Raw genomic sequence first — 8,260 nt, 5'->3', positions numbered from 1 at the left:
CATGACGGTGACGTCACACAGGTCCTGTCCGCACACAGCGGGGCTGCTCTGCAGGTGGAGGTAGGTGCTGTGTTCTCGGTGTTATTAACCTGCTACAGCAGTCCTGTGCAGTACATCTAGGTATCACCCCCATGATCAGTGATCGGCTGCAGCAGTCCTGTGCAGTACATCTAGGTATCACCCCCATGATCAGTGATCGGCTGCAGCAGTCCTGTGCAGTACATCTAGGTATCACCCCCAAGATCAGTGATCGGCTGCAGCAGTCCTGTGCAGTACATCTAGGTATCACCCCCAAGATCAGTGATCGGCTACAGCAGTCCTGTGCAGTACATCTAGGTATCACCCCCAAGATCAGTGATCGGCTGCAGCAGTCCTGTGCAGTACATCTAGGTATCACCCCCATGATCAGTGATCGGCTGCAGCAGTCCTGTGCAGTACATCTAGGTATCACCCCCATGATCAGTGATCGGCTGCAGCAGTCCTGTGCAGTACATCTAGGTATCACCCCCAAGATCAGTGATCGGCTACAGCAGTCCTGTGCAGTACATCTAGGTATCACCCCCAAGATCAGTGATCGGCTACAGCAGTCCTGTGCAGTACATCTAGGTATCACCCCCATGATCAGTGATCGGCTGCAGCAGTCCTGTGCAGTACATCTAGGTATCACCCCCAAGATCAGTGATCGGCTGCAGCAGTCCTGTGCAGTACATCTAGGTATCACCCCCAAGATCAGTGATCGGCTACAGCAGTCCTGTGCAGTACATCTAGGTATCACCCCCAAGATCAGTGATCGGCTGCAGCAGTCCTGTGCAGTACATCTAGGTATCACCGCCATGATCAGTGATCGGCTGCAGCAGTCCTGTGCAGTACATCTAGGTATCACCCCCAAGATCAGTGATCGGCTGCAGCAGTCCTGTGCAGTACATCTAGGTATCACCCCCAAGATCAGTGATCGGCTACAGCAGTCCTGTGCAGTACATCTAGGTATCACCCCCAAGATCAGTGATCGGCTGCAGCAGTCCTGTGCAGTACATCTAGGTATCACCCCCATGATCAGTGATCGGCTGCAGCAGTCCTGTGCAGTACATCTATGTATCACCCCCATGATCAGTGATCGGCTGCAGCAGTCCTGTGCAGTACATCTAGGTATCACCCCCAAGATCAGTGATCGGCTACAGCAGTCCTGTGCAGTACATCTAGGTATCACCCCCAAGATCAGTGATCGGCTGCAGCAGTCCTGTGCAGTACATCTAGGTATCACCCCCATGATCAGTGATCGGCTACAGCAGTCCTGTGCAGTACATCTAGTTATCACCCCCAAGATCAGTGATCGGCTGCAGCAGTCCTGTGCAGTACATCTAGGTATCACCCCCATGATCAGTGATCGGCTGCAGCAGTCCTGTGCAGTACATCTAGGTATCACCCCCATGATCAGTGATCGGCTGCAGCAGTCCTGTGCAGTACATCTAGGTATCACCCCCATGATCAGTGATCGGCTGCAGCAGTCCTGTGCAGTACATCTAGGTATCACCCCCATGATCAGTGATCGGCTGCAGCAGTCCTGTGCAGTACATCTAGGTATCACCCCCATGATCAGTGATCGGCTGCAGCAGTCCTGTGCAGTACATCTAGGTATCACCCCCATGATCAGTGATCGGCTACAGCAGTCCTGTGCAGTACATCTAGGTATCACCCCCAAGATCAGTGATCGGCTGCAGCAGTCCTGTGCAGTACATCTAGGTATCACCCCCATGATCAGTGATCGGCTGCAGCAGTCCTGTGCAGTACATCTAGGTATCACCCCCATGATCAGTGATCGGCTGCAGCAGTCCTGTGCAGTACATCTAGGTATCACCCCCATGATCAGTGATCGGCTGCAGCAGTCCTGTGCAGTACATCTAGGTATCACCCCCATGATCAGTGATCGGCTGCAGCAGTCCTGTTCCGTACATCTAGGTATCACCCCCATGATCAGTGATCGGCTGCAGCAGTCCTGTGCAGTACATCTAGGTATCACCCCCAAGATCAGTGATCGGCTGCAGCAGTCCTGTGCAGTACATCTAGGTATCACCCCCATGATCAGTGATCGGCTGCAGCAGTCCTGTGCAGTACATCTAGGTATCACCCCCATGATCAGTGATCGGCTGCAGCAGTCCTGTTCCGTACATCTAGGTATCACCCCCATGATCAGTGATCGGCTGCAGCAGTCCTGTGCAGTACATCTAGGTATCACCCCCAAGATCAGTGATCGGCTGCAGCAGTCCTGTGCAGTACATCTAGGTATCACCCCCATGATCAGTGATCGGCTGCAGCAGTCCTGTGCAGTACATCTAGGTACCACCCCCAAGATCAGTGATCGGCTGCAGCAGTCCTGTGCAGTACATCTAGGTATCACCCCCAAGATCAGTGATCGGCTGCAGCAGTCCTGTGCAGTACATCTAGGTATCACCCCCAAGATCAGTGATCGGCTGCAGTAGTCCTGTGCAGTACATCTAGGTATCACCCCCAAGATCAGTGATCGGCTACAGCAGTCCTGGGCAGTACATCTAGGTATCACCCCCATGATCAGTGATCGGCTGCAGCAGTCCTGTGCAGTACATCTAGGTATCACCCCCAAGATCAGTGATCGGCTGCAGCAGTCCTGTGCAGTACATCTAGGTATCACCCCCAAGATCAGTGATCGGCTACAGCAGTCCTGTGCAGTACATCTAGGTATCACCCCCATGATCAGTGATCGGCTGCAGCAGTCCTGTGCAGTACATCTAGGTATCACCCCCAAGATCAGTGATCGGCTGCAGCAGTCCTGTGCAGTACATCTAGGTATCACCCCCATGATCAGTGATCGGCTGCAGCAGTCCTGTGCAGTACATGTAGGTATCACCCCCATGATCAGTGATCGGCTGCAGCAGTCCTGTGCAGTACATCTAGGTATCACCCCCATGATCAGTGATCGGCTGCAGCAGTCCTGTGCAGTACATCTAGGTATCACCCCCATGATCAGTGATCGGCTGCAGCAGTCCTGTGCAGTACATCTAGGTATCACCCCCAAGATCAGTGATCGGCTGCAGCAGTCCTGTGCAGTACATCTAGGTATCACCCCCATGATCAGTGATCGGCTACAGCAGTCCTGTGCAGTACATCTAGGTATCACCCCCAAGATCAGTGATCGGCTGCAGCAGTCCTGTGCAGTACATCTAGGTATCACCCCCAAGATCAGTGATCGGCTGCAGCAGTCCTGTGCAGTACATCTAGGTATCACCCCCATGATCAGTGATCGGCTGCAGCAGTCCTGTGCAGTACATCTAGGTATCACCCCCAAGATCAGTGATCGGCTGCAGCAGTCCTGTGCAGTACATCTAGGTATCACCCCCAAGATCAGTGATCGGCTGCAGCAGTCCTGTGCAGTACATCTAGGTATCACCCCCAAGATCAGTGATCGGCTGCAGCAGTCCTGTGCAGTACATCTAGGTATCACCCCCAAGATCAGTGATCGGCTGCAGCAGTCCTGTGCAGTACATCTAGGTATCACCGCCATGATCAGTGATCGGCTGCAGCAGTCCTGTGCAGTACATCTAGGTATCACCGCCATGATCAGTGATCGGCTGCAGCAGTCCTGTGCAGTACATCTAGGTATCACCCCCATGATCAGTGATCGGCTGCAGCAGTCCTGTGCAGTACATGTAGGTATCACCCCCATGATCAGTGATCGGCTGCAGCAGTCCTGTGCAGTACATCTAGGTATCACCCTCATGATCAGTGATCGGCTGCAGCAGTCCTGTGCAGTACATCTAGGTATCACCCCCATGATCAGTGATCGGCTGCAGCAGTCCTGTGCAGTACATCTAGGTATCACCCCCATGATCAGTGATCGGCTACAGCAGTCCTGTGCAGTACATCTAGTTATCACCCCCAAGATCAGTGATCGGCTGCAGCAGTCCTGTGCAGTACATCTAGGTATCACCCCCATGATCAGTGATCGGCTACAGCAGTCCTGTGCAGTACATCTAGGTATCACCCCCAAGATCAGTGATCGGCTGCAGCAGTCCTGTGCAGTACATCTAGGTATCACCCCCAAGATCAGTGATCGGCTACAGCAGTCCTGTGCAGTACATCTAGGTATCACCCCCATGATCAGTGATCGGCTACAGCAGTCCTGTGCAGTACATCTAGGTATCACCCCCATGATCAGTGATCGGCTGCAGCAGTCCTGTGCAGTACATCTAGGTACCACCCCCATGATCAGTGATCGGCTGCAGCAGTCCTGTGCAGTACATCTAGGTATCACCCCCATGATCAGTGATCGGCTGCAGCAGTCCTGTGCAGTACATCTAGGTATCACCCCCAAGATCAGTGATCGGCTGCAGCAGTCCTGTGCAGTACATCTAGGTATCACCCCCATGATCAGTGATCGGCTGCAGCAGTCCTGTGCAGTACATCTAGGTATCACCCCCATGATCAGTGATCGGCTGCAGCAGTCCTGTGCAGTACATCTAGGTATCACCCCCATGATCAGTGATCGGCTGCAGCAGTCCTGTGCAGTACATCTAGGTATCACCCCCATGATCAGTGATCGGCTGCAGCAGTCCTGTGCAGTACATCTAGGTATCACCCCCATGATCAGTGATCGGCTGCACAGTCCTGTGCAGTACATCTAGGTATCACCCCCATGATCAGTGATCGGCTGCAGCAGTCCTGTTCCGTACATCTAGGTATCACCCCCAAGATCAGTGATCGGCTGCAGCAGTCCTGTGCAGTACATCTAGGTATCACCCCCAAGATCAGTGATCGGCTGCAGCAGTCCTGTGCAGTACATCTAGGTATCACCCCCAAGATCAGTGATCGGCTGCAGCAGTCCTGTGCAGTACATCTAGGTATCACCCCCAAGATCAGTGATCGGCTGCAGCAGTCCTGTGCAGTACATCTAGGTATCACCCCCAAGATCAGTGATCGGCTGCAGCAGTCCTGTGCAGTACATCTAGGTATCACCCCCAAGATCAGTGATCGGCTGCAGCAGTCCTGTGCAGTACATCTAGGTATCACCCCCATGATCAGTGATCGGCTGCAGCAGTCCTGTGCAGTACATCTAGGTATCACCCCCAAGATCAGTGATCGGCTGCAGCAGTCCTGTGCAGTACATGTAGGTATTGTCCCCATGATCAGTGATCGGCTGCAGCAGTCTTGTGCCGTACATGTAGGTATTGTCCCCATGATCAGTGATAGGCTGCAGCAGTCTTGTGCTGTACATGTAGGTATTGTCCCCATGATCAGTGATCGGCTGCAGCAGTCCTGTGCGGTACATGTAGGTATTGTCCCCATGATTGGTGATCGGCTGCAGCAGTCTTGTGCTGTACATGTAGGTATTGTCCCAAAGACCAGTGATTGGCTGCAGCAGTCCTGTGCCGTACCTGTAGGTATCACCCTCCATGACAGTGATCGGCTGCAGCAGTCCTGTGCAGTACATGTAGGTATCACCCCCATGATCAGTGATCGGCTGCAGCAGTCATGTGCAGTACATGTAGGTATCACCCCCATGATCAGTGATCGGCTGCAGCAGTCTTGTGCCGTACATGTAGGTATTGTCCCAATGACCAGTGATCGGCTGCAGCAGTCCTGTGCGGTACATGTAGGTATTGTCCCCATGACCAGTGATTGGCTGCAGCAGTCCTGTGCAGTACATGTAGGTATTGTCCCCATGATCAGTGATCTGAGAAGTCAGAGGAGTGCGCTGCTCCCTGAGCGAGGGGACAACATGGAGGGTGGAGAAGTCAGAGGAGCGCGCTGCTCCCTGAGCGAGGGGATGACATGGAGGGTGGAGAAGTCAGAGGAGCGCGCTGCTCCCTGAGCGAGGGGACAACATGGAGGGTGGAGAAGTCAGAGGAGCGCGCTGCTCCCTGAGCGAGGGGACAACATGGAGGGTGGAGAAGTCAGAGGAGCGCGCTGCTCCCTGAGCGAGGGGACAACATGGAGGGTGGAGAAGTCAGAGGAGCCCGCTGCTCCCTGAACGAGGGGATAACATGGAGGGTGGAGAAGTCAGAGGAGCGCGCTGCTCCCTGAGCGAGGGGACAACATGGACGGTGGAGAAGTCAGAGGAGCGCGCTGCTCCCTGAGCGAGGGGATAACATGGAGGGTGGAGAAGTCAGAGGAGCCCGCTGCTCCCTGAGCGAGGGGATGACATGGAGGGTGGAGAAGTCAGAGGAGCCCGCTGCTCCCTGAGCGAGGGGATAATATGGAGGGTGGAGAAGTCAGAGGAGCCCGCTGCTCCCTGAGCGAGGGGATAACATGGAGGGTGGAGAAGTCAGAGGAGCGCGCTGCTCCCTGAGCGAGGGGATAATATGGAGGGTGGAGAAGTCAGAGGAGCCCGCTGCTCCCTGAGCGAGGGGATAACATGGAGGGTGGAGAAGTCAGAGGAGCCTGCTGCTCCCTGAGCGAGGGGACAACATGGACGGTGGAGAAGTCAGAGGAGCGCGCTGCTCCCTGAGCGAGGGGACAACATGGACGGTGGAGAAGTCAGAGGAGCGCGCTGCTCCCTGAGCGAGGGGATAATATGGAGGGTGGAGAAGTCAGAGGAGCCCGCTGCTCCCTGAGTGAGGGGATAATATGGAGGGTGGAGAAGTCAGAGGAGTGTGCTGCTCCCTGAGCGAGGGGATAATATGGAGGGTGGAGAAGTCAGAGGAGCGCGCTGCTCCCTGAGCGAGGGGATAATATGGAGGGTGGAGAAGTCAGAGGAGCCCGCTGCTCCCTGAGCGAGGGGATAACATGGAGGGTGGAGAAGTCAGAGGAGCCCGCTGCTCCCTGAGCGAGGGGATAATATGGAGGGGGGAGAAGTCAGAGGAGCCCGCTGCTCCCTGAGCGAGGGGATAACATGGAGGGTGGAGAAGTCAGAGGAGCCCGCTGCTCCCTGAGCGAGGGGATAATATGGAGGGGGGAGAAGTCAGAGGAGCCCGCTGCTCCCTGAGCGAGGGGACAACATGGAGGGTGGAGAAGTCAGAGGAGCGCGCTGCTCCCTGAGCGAGGGGACAACATGGAGGGGGGAGAAGTCAGAGGAGCCCGCTGCTCCCTGAGCGAGGGGATAACATGGAGGGTGGAGAAGTCAGAGGAGCGCGCTGCTCCCTGAGCGAGGGGATGACATGGAGGGTGGAGAAGTCAGAGGAGCCTGCTGCTCCCTGAGCGAGGGGATAATATGGAGGGTGGAGAAGTCAGAGGAGCCCGCTGCTCCCTGAGCGAGGGGATAATATGGAGGGTGGAGAAGTCAGAGGAGCCTGCTGCTCCCTGAGCGAGGGGACGACATGGACGGTGGAGAAGTCAGAGGAGCGCGCTGCTCCCTGAGCGAGGGGATAATATGGAGGGTGGAGAAGTCAGAGGAGCCCGCTGCTCCCTGAGCGAGGGGATAATATGGAGGGTGGAGAAGTCAGAGGAGCCCGCTGCTCCCTGAGTGAGGGGATAATATGTAGAGTGGAGAAGTCAGAGGAGCGCGCTGCTCCCTGAGCGAGGGGATAATATGGAGGGTGGAGAAGTCAGAGGAGCCCGCTGCTCCCTGAGCGAGGGGATAACATGGACGGTGGAGAAGTCAGAGGAGTGCGCTGCTCCCTGAGCGAGGGGACGACATGGACGGTGGAGAAGTCAGAGGAGCCTGCTGCTCCCTGAGTGAGGGGACAACATGGACGGTGGAGAAGTCAGAGGAGTGCGCTGCTCCCTGAGCGAGGGGATAATATCCAGGGTCGAGAAGTCAGTGGAGCAACCTGCTCCCTGAGTGAGGGAACGCCATTGAGGGTGGAGAAATCCCTGTCAGTAATTTACTAGCCTGTCCCGATGACTTTTCACCGCTGCTCCCTCTGTCTGGCATTGGCTGCTGCTCTCAGCGAGCAGAGATGATTACTTTTTTATTTTTTTTAATGTGAGGCCAGTATACTGCATGGAGTACTATGTGGGGTCCATTATATTGTATAGAGGACTATGTTAGGTTCATTATACTGTATGGAGCACTATGTGGGGTCCGTTATACTTCATGGAGCACTGTGTGAGGCCATTATACTGTATGGGGCACTATTTGGGGTCCATTATACTGTATGGATGACTTTGTGAGGACATTACAGTCATGGCCAAAAGTATTGACACCCCTGCAATTCTGTCAGATAATACTCAGTTTCTTCCTGGAAATGATTGCAAACACAAATTCTTTGGTTTTATTATCTGCATTTAATTTGCCTTAAATGAAAAAAACACAAAAAGAATTGTCCTAAAGCCAAATTGCATATAATTC

General features: G+C 54.6%; 1 protein-coding gene across 1 annotated transcript in view; it reads left to right on the top strand.

Moving 5' to 3' along the window:
• The first annotated feature begins 22 nt into the window (after window positions 1-22).
• LOC138658873 (oocyte zinc finger protein XlCOF22-like) overlaps window positions 23-8,260 on the top strand; it is a 29,169-nt gene continuing 20,931 nt past the window's right edge. The window contains exon 1 of the mRNA XM_069745868.1: window positions 23-60. The gene's annotated coding sequence lies outside the window, so the exon portion shown is untranslated. The remainder of the gene's footprint in view (window positions 61-8,260) is intronic.

This window comes from Ranitomeya imitator, chromosome 1 (assembly GCF_032444005.1).
Source record: "Ranitomeya imitator isolate aRanImi1 chromosome 1, aRanImi1.pri, whole genome shotgun sequence".
Taxonomy (NCBI): Eukaryota; Metazoa; Chordata; class Amphibia; order Anura; family Dendrobatidae; genus Ranitomeya; species Ranitomeya imitator.
This window is presented reverse-complemented; position numbering and strand designations above follow the sequence as displayed.